Below are 15,599 nucleotides of genomic sequence, written 5' to 3'. Positions count from 1 at the left end.
TGTCAAATCGAACACGTTTCAGATGTCTAAATGTCGAAACTGTCATTGTATTGGGATACCAGTTTCAGCGATATATTGCACCATCTTCAGGTCCTCTGACCGACGTCTGGGAAGATTCCAGCCTCGGTTCCGGTCAAAATAGATTTTTGGTACAGCGATCGCTTCCAACGTCATCTTAGTCGACAGATGATGTTTGAAGTGATCGTTGTATCAAAAGTCCACAGATACCAGTCTTTGAATTCTGGCTCTTATTTTGACCGGAACCGAGGCTGGAATCTTCCTACAAGTCGGTCAGGGGCCCTAAAGACGTAATATATCAGCGAAACTGGTAACCCAATAAAATAGCACTTTTGAAATTTAGACGGCTGAAAGGTGTTTCAATGAAAACAGGCTAACGACATAAATATTCTTGTATTGTTGGAAAAAGAAATCGGCAGTCTCATGAATTAGAGGAATAAGAAAAGAATTGGAATCGTGAACAACAGAAAGTGAACATTCAGGCTCATTAAACATCCTAAAGTTTTAAACTTCTTGAACATTGTAGCTATAATAGAAATATATTCTGGGTCTTCTTCATGTCCTAAGAACTTCGTAACGACTTGCTTGAATGGTACCCATGCTTCTTTCTCACTTAAGGTCATTGTGGATTCAAAGTTAACATCAAATATCGATTTTCTAATGTCAGGTCCGACAAAGACGCCTTCCTTTAGTTTAGCTTCTGAAAGGTGTGGAAACTTTTGGCAGAGATACTTAAAACATGGTCCATCTTTAGGCAAAGACTTTACAAACTGTTTCATTAGGCCTAACTTTATATACAGAAGTGGTATGAGTACGTTTTTTGGATCTACAAGGTTTTTGCGTAGAATGTTCCTCTTACCAGGTTTTAAAGACTCCCTCACAGGCCAGTTCTTTCTGCACCAGTGTTGATCCCTAGCCCTATTGTCCCATTCACACAAGAAACATGGAAGTTTGGTAAAGCCACCTTGCTGACCAAGTAGCATGGATGTTACCTTTAGATCGCCACATATCAACCAACCATGAGCAGAATAACCTGTTTTATTTAGCACAATTTTTAGGTTTTCATAGCTTTCTTTCATATGTACAGAATGTTAAACAGGCATAGATGCATACATGTTACCATTGTGTAATAAAACAGCCTTTAAACTAGTTTTGCATGAATCATTAAACAGCCTTCAGTCTTCCTTTTTGTATTCAATACCAAACTCTTTCATCAGACTGGGAATGTCTGAGCAGTACACTAAATCATCTTCTTGTTGAAAAAACTTGGAAAATTGCTGCTCCCTTTTTCTATAAATGTATATGCTGGTTCCAACTGCCAATAATTTCTTTTCTTTTAATCTAGAGTCAATCAGTTCAGCTTTTTCTTAAGCCCAAATCCCTAACCAAATCGTTAAGCTCGGTCTGAATAAACAATCTGGGCCCTAGACTTTCTGTATTACAATGGAATTCATCATCATCTGGTTCATCTAAATCACATTGTACATCAGAAAATACTTCTGTTGGAATAGAATTTAAATCATCTGGTGGTTCAGGGACCGGCAAATCTACACCATGCCCTACTGGTCACATGGTGGACAGAAGGTTAGGGTAGCTTATTACTTTCTTGTTTCTCGAATTATGACCAGTAATATCAACATTGCAAAAGTAGCAATCATTGGAATGATTTCTTGGCTCCCTCCATATCACAGGAACAGCAAATGTAAAGGCTTTTCTTCTCCTTTTTGGACCACTTTCTCAGATCTTCAACAGACACATAACATACCTTATGCAGCGCCCAAGATTTATCTTGATCACCAAGTTTAGATCCAAAGTATGATAGATAAACCTTTTTCTCAATAGTCTGTAATGTTGCTTTGGTGTTTTTTTATCACATATTCACCATACATATAACAAAAACTGTGAGCAGAGTTTTTACAACCACGATTAGACATTGTACTGAGCACATGTACAGGAAATGGGAAAGTGAGGTTAGGTTGACACTAAACAAAACATCATCTGTTAACACAAAAATAGAATCGACCTTTTTTTGCCAGAAAATATTTTTCAGCAGTGCTACCAAAGTCATCTACATTCATTACACCTCCTTTTTAAATTATTCTAACTATATAAAAGCTGTTAAATTCTTTAAAAAATCGCTTAAATTAATAAATTTAACTATAAAATGTGAAGAAATGGTGGGTGATACAGTTTTTTAAGTATCATATTTGGATTTACCACTGTAAAAAACATAAGAGTAAGGCATTTTCAGCAACAAGTTTTTCCATCGTTGGCCTGTGTTGTGGAAGGAACTGAAGCATTACATGGACAGACTCACGTATTTTCATGCAATTTTAACGTCGCAAAAACGACGGAAAGCACAAAAATATGCACTTATCTATTTACTGTAAATAACTTCAAATCTAAATAATTTACGTAAATTAATTTTGTGAAATTATTCTTTCATAAATAATATTTCTAAGGTATAGCGCGAGTCAGTCTGTGGCTGATTGCGATCGATTCTAATACGTTCTTTTGTTTTAGGAAGTAAGTGAAGAGCGTCCCTGCTTGTATCTCTCTCTCTTGTCTGTTAGCCTTTATACTGATAGGACACACTACAGCTGCTTTACTTGTGTATCATTAATTAATCTTTCTTTTGGGTAGACAAATGTGATGTAAGTGTTATGTATTAGCTTCAGAACCATTTGCAATTAAATTAATGTAAATTACTTAGGTCTCATGAGCACTCCTTTTAACAGATCATCTAGTAGATATACGACACAAGAAATATTTTAATACGACACAAGAAATATTTTAATGTTTTAGTGTTACAGCCAACGACCAATACAAGCTTAACGGATCGTGTCATGAAGATGCAAGGGCCGATGGGCCGATACAATTAGCATTCTCCCATTTATTCATTTGCAACTTGCTACAGCGTCGCTGAGATTAACTGCCGATCATAACGAAGCATTTTACAAAGTTTTATGCAAGGGCGGAACCTTAAATGATTCGGCCTATGATTCCATTTCGTCCGTAAATAACAGATAACAGCCACGCAAAACTGATGGTGGTATTAAAAGATATAATCTTTTTTATATTTAATAGCATTTTTCTAGAAGTCAATTTAGTTAGTAACAAAGATACACCCACCATCAACAATAGCCGTCTGCTCCACTTACTTTGAACGGTTTTCGTTCCAATGATTAATTTCAGTCTCTATTTAAAGCCACATTATCATTCATTTTAGTAATCTCGCGCGAGCAAACGCTTCAGAACTTAGGAAAGGCACAAACCCATAAAAATGACGATAACTGTACTTATGCTGCTCACATAGATCAATATGGCTTAACACAATTTTCGTAAAGTGTGTCACAACGGAATAATGGAACGGATCCAAGTAAAATCTTCCAAGTTGGGCTTTGGAAGTGTTGTCGGTAGCGGAAATCTCCTTGAGAGCACTTAGGAAATGAAAGTTAGCGGGGATGAGAGGCGTGGCGTTGTTTCTCTAGCAACGAATTAAACGTCCGCCAAGGCAAATACGGAGCCTTTTCTTGGGCCGCTGTTCCTCCTCTTTGCCCACCCCCGCGCGCGCTCTCTATGCGATATTTATTTTTGAAGCGCAGCCGAAGTGTGCTGGCTGGCTCTGCTGTGCTCTGTTTGTTGATTCAATAGCGGCGATGCGGCGAGCCTAATCCGCAATGTCTGCGGCTCTCGGCTAATCCCCGGCGCGGCTGTTTGCGCCCTGATGACATTTCCATGTCGCCCACGATTACCGCCCGCCGCTCACAGGCGGATCTCCGGCGCGCCGGCTCAGCCGTCGATCGCTGTCGCGCCTTCTTCCTCTCCGTCTCTCTCTCTCTCTTTCCTCTTCCTCTTCTTCTTCCGCCTCCTCGTCCTCGTCCTTCTCTTCCTCCTCGGCCGCTCGCCGCGTTCTGCACTCGAAGGCCCTCGGGGTCTGAGCCGAGACACTCGCTAAGCCCGCCCGCTCGGTGGCGCCGGCCACTCCGTAATATTGCGACTGAGGATTTGCGCGCGCCGCCGAGGTTACCGGAGGAAGGCTGTGCCGCCAAGGTGTGCCCGGATTCGGCGGCGTATTATCGTTGTAATTCTCCTACGGGAGCCGCGCCCACCAGCCGCCCTACGCTGGCGGTTGCTATCCATCTCTGGTGGCTCATCTGCGTCCACAGTCTCGGTCCGTAGATTCCACCGCATACAGCGTGTCCAATTTATCTTGACCACTGCAAATAACTTTTGGTCCAGGAAAAAATTAAAAAAAAGGTGTATTAAGCTAATGTTATTAACAAATACAGCCAGATCTACATACGAGGGACTTTCAATAAGTAATGCAACATTATTTCTCGACCAATTTCGATTGAAAAAACGCAAAATTTTCGTGGGACATCGTGGAATACTGCCGCTTGAGCCACTATATTGTTTCATGAACTGCCGATACGTGGCGGCGCTATTCGTAGCCTTCAAAATGACGTCTGTAATGGAGATACGTTCCAAGTACAGAGCTGCCATTGAGTTTCTTTTGGTGGAAATGCAGAGCGTCGCAGATATCCACAGGCGCTTGCAGTGAACAAAAACACGATGAGCCACTGGGCGAGGCGTCTGCCATCATAGCAACAAGGTCGCGTGATCCTGTCCGATCTGCCGCGGGCCGGCCGGAGTAGCCGAGAGGTTCTAGGCGCCACAATCTAGAAACGAGCGACCGCTACGGTCGCAGGTTTGAATCCTGCCTCGGGCATGGATGTGTGTGATGTCCTCAGGTTAGTTACGTTTAAGTAGTTCTAAGTTCTAGGGGACTGATGACCTCAGATGTTAAGTCCCACAGTGCTCAGAGCCATTTGAACTATTCTACATCTACATACATACTCCGCAACCCACCATACGGTGCGTGGCTGGGGGTACCTCGTACCACAACTAGCATCTTCTCTCCCTGTTCCACTCCCAAACAGAACGAGGGAAAAACGACTGCCTCTATGCCTCTGTACGAGCCCTGATCTCTCTTATCTTTGCGGTCTTTCCGCGAAATGTAAGTTGGCGGCAGTAAAATTGTATTGCAGTCAGCCTCAAATGCTGGTTCTCTAAATTTCCTCAGTAGCGATTCACGAAAAGAACGCTCCTTTCCTCTAGAGATGCCCCACCCGAGTTCCTGAAGCATTTCCGTAACACTCGCGTGATGATCAAACCTACCAGTAACAAATCTAGCAGCTCGCCTCTGAATTGCTTCTATGTCCTCCCTCAATCCAACCTGATAGGGATCCCAAACACTCGAGCAGTACTCAAGAATAGGTCGTATCAGTGTTTTATAAGCGGTCTCCTTTACAGACGAACCACATCTTCCCAAAATTCTACCAATGAACCGAAGACGACTATCCACCTTCCCCACAAATGCCATTACATGCTGGTCCCACTTCATATCGCTCTGCAATGTTACGCCCAAATATTTAATCGACGTGACTGTGTCAAGCACTACACTACTAATGGAGTATTGAGACATTGCAGGATTCTTTTTCCTATTCATCTGCATTAATTTACATTTATCTATATTTAGAGTTAGCTACCATTCTTTACACCAATCACAAATCCTGTCCAAGTCATCTTGTATCCTCCTACAGTCACTCAACGACGACACCTTCCCGTACACCACAGCATCATCAGCAAACAGCCGCACATTGCTATCCACCCTATACAAAAGGTCATTTATGTAGATAGAAAAACAAAAGCGGACCTACCACACTTCCCTGGGGCACTACAGATGATACCTCCACTTCCGATGAACACTCACCATCGAGGACAACGTATTGGGTTCTATTACTTAAGAAGTCTTCGAGCCACTCACATAGTTAGGAACCAATCCCATATCCGCGTACCATAGTTAGGAGCCTGCAGTGGGGCACCGAGTCAAACGCTTTCCGGAAGTCAAGGAATATGGCATCCGTCTGACACCCTTCATCCATGGTTCGCAAGATATCATGTGAAAAAAGGGCGAGTTGCGTTTCGCATTAGCGATGTTTCTAAAGCCGTGATGATGCATGGACAGCAACTTCTCTGTCTCAAGGAAATTCATTATATTCGAACTGAGAATATGTTCGAGAATCCTGCAACAAACGGATGTTAAGGATATTGGTCTGTAATTTTGACGATCCGTCCTTCTACCCTTCTTATATACAGGCGCCACCTGCGCTTTTTTTCAGTCGCTAGGGAATTTACGTTGGGCAAGAGATTCGCGATAAATGCCAGTTAAGTAAGGAGCCAATGAATCCTCCGACGAAAAAGTTCAAAGCCGAACCCTCAGCCTGTGAACTCATACTGGGACTGTGAAGGTGTTATTGTCCTTGATGTCCTTCCATATGGTGGAACGATCAGCTCTGATGTGTATTGTGCTAACCCCAGGAAAGTGAAGAAAAGACTTGAGGATGTTCGTCGCGGCAAAAATGAAAGCTAACTTCTCCTTCTCCATGACGCGGCAGGACTCACACAGGTTTGCGCACTCAGGAGGAGCTGAGAAAACTTCATTGGACTGTTCTTCCTCAGCCATCCTACAGACCAGATCTCGCACCTTCTGACTTCCGTCTGTTCGGCCCAATGAAGAAAGTAGTCTTCGGGAAGCAGCACCTCGATGATGCGGAGTTTGTTGACGCAACAAGACGTTGGCTCCGAAGTCGACCAGTAGGGTGGTATCGTGAGGGTATACAGGCCTTCGCAGTAAACTGGCGTAAGGCTGTCGAATTAAACGGAGATTATGTTGAAAAATGGTTTGTAGCCAAAATAGTGGGGAATAATACGGTGTTATTTGTAATTTACTTATTCCTTATTATTACAGCCTGTTACCTGAAAAGCTAAAATAGGCCATAAAAATCACATTTCCTTGGATTATAATAATTTATACATTAACTATTTATTTCTAATACTTAATTTTTTTTAAAAATGCTGGAACTATTTCTCCTGCTATAAAATTACAATAAAACCCTTAACCAGTAACTCAACTACTAATGTCGATACTAGCATAAGCCCTACAGAATCTGTTCTCCATTCGTTCATTTATTTTCGTGCATTTAACTTGTAGATGGTTGTTTCTGCTACTGGGTCCGCCCTCGTGCTACCCCTGTCAAGAGCCACTGTCTGCTTGATTTCTTGGGAGTTGCACAGCACGTCAGCGGCGTTTCCACGATAGAAAGTAATGCCATCCGTCACTGTTACATCTTAAAGTCCACACATGATCACACGATCACTTGGTTCTTGGGAAACTGTTTCATTTGGTGGTCGCCGACCTCAGCCATCTTTTCTCCGTCTGCAGAGCATGTTGTCTAATCTGGATGGTAGCATGCTGAGTTACGGTTGAATGCCTCGTGAAGTCTCTCTTGGCCTTCTTGGGTACTGCGGCTGCAGTATCGTCCATGATGCGGCAGGTACAGCCGCTCCTTAGTATTGCTTTGGGATACAACATCCTTAATTCCTGCCGTCCATTAACCGCTACATCGTCATAGAGCGCGAAGTCTCACAATATGTGTTCTGGTAGCCCACACTGCTGCAGGCATCTTTCTTTTGATTTTCTGTGGGTACGTAGGATACGGGCCGTGGCCAGTCAGGTAATGTGTCAGTCCACACGACGGGTTAACAAATCTCATTTTTTAATCTCTCCCTTATGTTACAGAGAAATTTGTATGTTCTCCTGCCAATGCCTGAAGTGTCCCATTCATTTTGCCATAGTTGTAATATGCGATCTTTTGTACCTTTTTCGAATTGGCTCAGTTCCAAGCACCTTTCGTGCATGCATTTGATTGCCTTTCTTTAAACAGTAAAAAGCTCCCCTTCTCCTAATTTCCAACTCCAGTGGGCGTATTCCTAGAATTATAAACGAAGCATCACTGTGCCGCAGATGCCCGTTAATCTTAGTAGCACTCCTCTCTGAACTATTTTCACTAATGAGGCTGGCTTCACTAGCTTCAATTTAGTGTATCATATATTAGAATCCTGAATAAAACCAACTTCCTTTCAGAAAAAAACGTGTTACATTACTTATTGAACGCCCCTCTTAGCAGAAGGTATCACATACCACTACCAGTCATTTCCTTTCCTGTTCCACTCACAACCAGAGTGAGGAAAAAATGACCGTCTATAACCCTCCGTGCGAGCCCTAATTTCTCTCATTTTATCTTTGTCACCCCTACGGTTTGTGCGGCCCTCCACGAGTTCATATCCTGTGCCGACATTTTCATCTCAGCGTAGCACTTGCAACTTACGACCTCAATTATTTGCTAGATATGATTCAATCTCTGTTTTCCTCTACAGTTTTTATCCTCTACAGCTGCCTTAGTACCGTGGAAGTGATTCCGTGATGTTTTAATAGATGTCATATCATCCCGTCCCTTCACCCTGCCAGTGCTTTGCACATACACTTTTAATGATCACTTCATCCAATTTTCAACATTCTTCTGTAGCACCTCAAATGTTTCTGTTCTCTTCTGTTTCAGTTTTCCTACAGTCCATAATTGATTAGTGTACAATGTTGTGCTCCAAACGCACATTCTCAGAAATTTATTCCTCAAATTAAAGCCTAAGTTTGATACTAGTATGCTTGTCTTGGCCAGGAATATTCTCTTTGCAAGTGCAAGTCTACTTTTTGTTTTCTTCACGCTACGCCCATCATCGGTTATTTTTCTGCCTAGTTATATTAAGCTAACGAACTCTGCTACCTAGGCAGAAAAATAACCAATGATGGGCGTAGCGATATATATATATATATATATATATATATATATATATGACTCACCCTATATATATATATATATATATATATATATATATATATATATATATATATGGTGAGTCACCTAACATTACCGCTGGATATATTTCGTAAACCACATCAAATACTGACTAATCGATTTCACAGACCGAACGTGAGGAGAGGGGCTAGTGTAATTGGTTAATACAAACCATAAAAAAATGCACGGAAGTATGTTTTTTAACACAAACCTACGTTTTTTTAAATGGTACCCCGTTAGTTTTGCTATCACATCTGAAAATATAAACAAATACGTAATCAGTGCCGTTTGTTGCATTATAAAATGTTAATTACATCCGGAGATATTGTAACCTTGTAACCTAAAGTTGACGCTTGAGTACCACTCCTCCGCTGTTCGATCGTGTGTATCGGAGAGCACCGAATTACGTAGGGATCCAAAGGGAACGATGATGGACCTTAGGTACAGAAAAGACTGGAACAGCACATTACGTCCACATGCTAACACCTTTTTAATGGTCTTTTTCACTGACGCACATGTACATTACCATGAGGGGTGAGGTACACGTACACACGTGGTTTCCGTTTTCAATTACGGAGTGGAATAGAGTGTGTCCCGCCATGTCAGGCCAATAGATGTTCAATGTGGTGGCCATCATTTGCTGCACACAATTGCAATCTCTGGCGTAATGAATGTCGTAAACGCCGCAGTAGATCTGGTGTAATGTCGCCGCTGGCTGCCACAATACGTTGTTTCATATCGTCTGGGGTTGTAGGCACATCACGGTACACATTCTCCTTTAACGTACCCCACAGAAAGAAGTCCAGAGGTGTAAGATCAGGAGAACGGGCTGGCGAATTTATGCGTCCGCCACGTCCTATGAAACGCCCGTCGAACATCCTGTCAAGGGTCAGCCTAGTGTTAATTGCGGAATGTGCAGGTGCACCATCATGCTGATACCACATACGTCGACGCGTTTCCAGTGGGACATTTTCGAGAAACGTTGGCAGATCGTTCTGTAGAAACGCTGGGCCCCTGCAATGAAGTGAGGACCAATGAGGTGGTCGCCAATGATTCCGCACCATACATTTACAGTCCACGGTCGCTGTCGCTCTGCCTGTCTGAGCCAGCGAGGATTGTCCACGGACCAGTAATGCATGTTCCGTAGATTCACTGCCCCGTGGTTTGTGAAACCCGCTTCATCGGTAAACAGGTAGAACTGCAACGCATTCTCTGTTAATGCCCATTGACAGAATTGCACTCGATGATTAAAGTCATCACCATGTAATTGCTGATGTAGCGACACATGAAACGGGTGAAAGCGGTGACGATGCAGTATGCGCATGACACTACTTTGACTCAGTCCACCGGCTCTCGCAATGTCCCGTGTACTAATGTGTGGGTTCATGGCAACAGCAGCTAACACACCAACTGCACCCGCTTCTCCTGTGACCGGCCTGTTACGGACCCGTTTGCGTGCTACGACCATACCTGTTGCATACAGTTGGCGGTAGATGTTTTGCAATGTGCGGCACGTTGGATGCTCTCTGTCCGGGTACTGTTCTGCATACACCCTGCAGGCTTCAGCTGCATTTCTTCGACACTCGTCATAGATGAGTATCATCTCCGCCTGTTCAGAGTTCGAATACACCATGGTCACAGTTCCTACAACACTACACTATCACAGACGTCGGGTAACACGGTGTACTACAGTTGGTCTGCAGCGGAGACGAATGCAGAATAACAATAGCAGCAAGCGCTACATGCGGACACTGCGACAGCTAGACCAAACCACAACAGTGCACTACAGCCACACTCGTAAACACGGTCGTCATCGTAAACATGTCCCTGCAGATGCTGCTCGCCGACCGTTACCCGTGTTTGTTACAACACGCAACTGAACGTCGGAGGTTTCAAGCGTCAACGTTAGGTTACAATATCTCCGGATGTAATTAACATTTTATAATGCAACAAACGGCACTGATTACGTATTTGTTTATATGTTCAGATGTGCTAACAAAACTAACGTGGTTCCATTTAAAAAACGTAGGTTTGTGTTAAAAAACATAAAAAGGGACTTAACATCTATGGTCATCAGTCCCCTAGAACTTAGAACTACTTAAACCTAATTAACGTAAGGACATCACACAACACCCAGTCATCACGTGTTAAAAAACATACTTCCGTGCATTTTTTTAATGGTTTGTATTAAACTATTACACTAGCCCCTCTCCTCACGTTCGGTCTGTGGAATCGGTTCGTCAGTATTTGATGTGGTTTACGAAATATATCCAGCGGTAACGTTAGGTGACTCACCCTGTATATATAGGGTGGTCCATTGATCGTGACCGGGCCAAATGTCTCACGAAATAAGCGTCAAACGAAAAAACTACAAAGTACGAAATTTGTCTAGCTTGAACAGATGGTGCTATGGTTGGCCCGCTAGATGGCACTGCCATAGGTCAAACGGATATCAACTCGGTTTTTTAAAATAGGAACCCCGATTTTTATTACACATTCGTGTATTACGTAAAGCAATATGAATGTTTTAGTTGGACCACTTTTTTCGGCTTGTGATAGATGGTGCTGTAATAGTCACAAACATATGGCTCACAATTTTAGACGAACAGTTGATAACAGGTAGGTTTTTTAAATTAAAATGCAGAACGTAGGTACGTTTAAACATTTTATTTCGTTTGTTCCAATGTGATACATGTATCTCTGTGAACTTCTCATTTCTGAGAACGCATGCTGCTACAGCGTGATGACCTGTAAATACCATATTAATGCAATAAATGCTCAAAATAATTTCCGTCAACCTCAATGTATTTGGCAATACGTGTAACGACATTCCTCTCAACAGCGAGTAGTTCACCTTCCCTAATGTTCGCACATACATTGACAATGCAATGACGCATGTTGTCAGGCGTTGTCGGTGGATCACGATAGCAAATATCCTTCAACTTTCCCCACAGAAAGATATCCGGGGACGTGGGGGCCATGGTATGGTGCTTCGACGACCAATCCACCTGTCATGAAATATGCTATTCAATACCGCTTCAACCGCACGCGAGCTATGTGCCGGACATCCATCATGTTGGAAGTACATCGCCATTCTATCATGCAGTGAAACATCTTGTAGTAACATCGGTAGAACATTAGGTAGCAAATCAGCATACATTGCACCATTTAGATTGCCATCGATAAAATGGCGGCCACTTATCCTTCCTCCCATAATGCCGCACCATACATTAACCCGCCAAGGTCGCTGATGTTCCACTTGTCGCAGCCATCGTGGATTTTCCGTTGCCCAACAATGCATATTATGCCGGTTTACGTTACCGCTGTTGGTGATTGACGCTTCGTCGCTAAATAGAATGCGTGCAAAAAATCTGTCATCGTCCCATAATTTCTCTTGTGCCCAGTGGCAGAACTGTACACGACATTCAAAGTCGTCGCCATGCAATTCCTGGTGCAAAGAAATATGGTACGGGTGCAATCGATGTTGAGGTAACATTCTCAGCACCGACGTTTTTGAGATTCCCGATTCTCGCGCAATTTGCCTGCTACTGATGTGCGGATTAGCCGCGACAGCAGCTAAAACACCTACTTGGGCATCATCATTTGTTGCAGGTTGTGGTTGACGTTTCACATGTGGCTGAACATTTCGTGTTTCTTTAAATGCCCGTTGGGCATTTTGATCACAATTGCCATATATCAACACGAAAAGTACTTACCAGCCGATGCCCCCTGGCCGTGATAGACCAACAGAGATATTCATATGCAGTTGTGTTATGCTACCTATATGCAGTTGTGTTTCACTACTTCCAAATGCACAAGATCTCACGTGCAGGGCATCCGCAACTGAGAGGCACGATTAATTAATTTAAGGAGATATGTTTCAGTTGCATTAATGATTCATTCAAACAACGACCTGTTTCAGGATTTTAAAATTCCATCTTCAGGTGTATAAAAACTGTCTGTCGTCAGGCAGTCGTACGCTAAGAAAGGCAGTCCGCTGTGATTGGCGTTCATAGCATGAGGCTGCCTGAAGGCAAAGAATTTTTATAGCCTGAAGATGGCATTTTTACATCCCTAAAACCGGTCGTGGTTTGAATAAATCATCAGTAGAAGTGGAGTGGATCTCTTTAAATTAGCCGTGCGGGATAGCCGCGCGGTCTTAGGCGCCTTGCCACGGTTCACGTGGCTCTCCCCGTCGGAGGTTCGAGTCCTCCCTGGGGCATGTGTGTGTGTGTGTGTGTGTGGGGGGGGGGGGTTGTCGTTAGTGTAAGTTAAAGTTAGATTAAGTAGTGTGTATGCCTAGGGACCGATGATCTTCGCAGTTTGGTCCCATTTCAATTTTTTTCTTTAAATTAATTACTTACAAATGGCTTATGTATAACTCACACCCCCATGCTCACACTGACAACAAGTTGCACCATACAACTATCATCCCATACATATCCCAGATGCGTAAAAAGTGACGTAATCTCCCAAGATCGATTTTCTAAGTCCGCTTTTTCTTTTCTCTTTTTTGTTTCAAGCATAGTTTTAAGCCAATAACAGCTCAAGGAGGTACAGCGAGTCGGAAACCAAATCCTGAACCAACTCGACAGGACAAAACAAGTAGTAGTAATCGAGCGTGTGGCTAGAGTTCCTTAAACACATCTCGTAACTCTGTAACCAAGAAACATCTCTGGCAAGAGGTCAATTTCAGGACAGCGTAATCTTCTTCCCTGTTACACTCGGCACAGACGCAAGTTCAAATTCTGGAAAGAGGGAGCAACCAAATTCGATGTTAGCAAGCATGTAGCTAGTGAACGAAACAGAACGTACCTTTTGCATGCAGTAAGTTGTTGAGTGAACAGCATCTCTCCTCATACACGTTCTCTCTCGGAAATGAATTTACTATCGAACAGGTGCACCAAGATTTCGTTGAGAATAGCTCAACTTTGCACATCCTCAGCGCAACGCGCTACACCCGATTTCCAGGACGGCTGATAACGAACGTAGCGTCGCAAATTCCGTCACACAACTCAGATGGCGTATTACTAGTAACACTTCACTATGCCATGCCTCTTCCCCAATGGTACGGTGACACTCTAAGTGTTTCCCGCACTAGCCACTTGCCGAAGATTATTGGTTTTCTTCTACGGTAACGCTCCTGTTTGGAGTCCAAGGCCGACCACACAAGGAGCAACTGAAAAGAAACGCAACAGGCGGGCGATCTACATCTGCAAATGGTTCAAATGGCTCTGAGCACTATGCGACTTAACTTCTCAGGTCATCAGTCCCCTAGAACGTAGAACTGCTTAAAACTAACTAGCCTAAGGACATCACACACATCCATGCCCGAGGCAGGATTCGAACCTGCGACCGTAGCGGTCACGCGGTTCCAGACTGTAGCGCCTACATCTGCAACTGGTGTCACTCTTAAGTTGGTTGCCGACTAGCTGACAGCGGTGTTCCGCGCGCGGAGCAACTCTGAAATCAGAAACTGCTGTCACCGTGAGCGAGCATGGACTGGAGAGGGAGTAATGTTTGTGGTACCCGAGGATCTTTTGGCTACACTCGGCGTATCGAGGACAGATTTTCAGACGAAGGTGTGGTTCTCTAATTTATTACACACGGATAAGAAAACGAAGAATATTCTGGATTCATCCGTACATGCAAAGAAATATAAACGGTAGGTTGTATGTAGCAGCAAAGGAACTGAACAGTCTCATTTGATATTCATAACGTTTTCTGTATAACGTCTAAACAGCGCTACAGCGATTTGGTGCAGTTGATTTCTTGCTCCATAAACAGCGTTATTTTTATTTTGAGGCGGCCGAGGTGGTCGAGCCGTTCTAGGCGCTACAGTCTGGAACCGCGCGATCGCTACGGTCGCAGGTTCGAATCCTGCCTCGGGCATGGATGTGTGTGATGTCCTTAGGTTAGTTAGGTTTAAGTAGTTCTAAGTTCTAGGGGACTAATGACCTCAGAAGTTAAGTTCCACAGTGCTCAGAGCCATTTGAACCATTTGTGGCATTTCGCCGTCCGTTATCACTTGACAACATAATTTTACAGACTGGCAAAGGCTGCTCGTCACATAAAAAAAAAATACTACCGGTATGATTTACAGTTATTTTTATGTTGCTTCCATCGACGTACCGGTAATTTCGTTTTAAATAATAGATGTACAGTACACTACACATGTAATATGAAGTTCCTGTTCCACTTCACACCCTGCTTTCTCTGTCAGATCTCTCCCACAGTAGCATGGGAGCTTGTAGGGATATTTTCCGACTTCCCTTGCAAAGCTAATGTTCACAGCCTGTTCGTTAACCTTCATATTAAACCAACACACGACGCAAATCACTTGGCAACACGGGCACCAAGTCGCTGGCAACAGGCTGACAACAGGCTGGCAACGCGTTGCGAGCGACTGACTGGGGAGTTGCTATGTAGTCGCGCGGTCTGCGACGCCCTGTTTAACTAAACAGGAAGCGATTAGCTGCCGACGTATTACCAACTCTGAGTTGCTGTTGAGTCGCTCCGTAGGAGGACCTAACACCAAGAGCCCGGACTCCTGCTCCGCCATTCTCGACTTCGCCACAGAGGGCGTCTCCTACTCATAACCAAGCATAACATAATATGTATTGACAAAGAAAATATGTCGCCCAGAGGCACACGGCAATGCGTCTTTTTAAATGGTATCCTACGTTTTCTCGGTAATCCAGATCCTCTCCTCAAGACCCATTCAAGACTTTGTCAAAAACGTAACAAAAAATTGGCTTTGATTCTCCCGTTACTGGCTCACAGTGGTGCTACCCGGCGTAACGTAACTCGTCCGCTCGCTGG

Source organism: Schistocerca serialis, chromosome 8 (assembly GCF_023864345.2).
Source record: "Schistocerca serialis cubense isolate TAMUIC-IGC-003099 chromosome 8, iqSchSeri2.2, whole genome shotgun sequence".
Classification (NCBI taxonomy): domain Eukaryota; kingdom Metazoa; phylum Arthropoda; class Insecta; order Orthoptera; family Acrididae; genus Schistocerca; species Schistocerca serialis.
The sequence above is the reverse complement of the archived record's forward strand: the minus strand, read 5'-3'. Positions refer to the sequence as shown.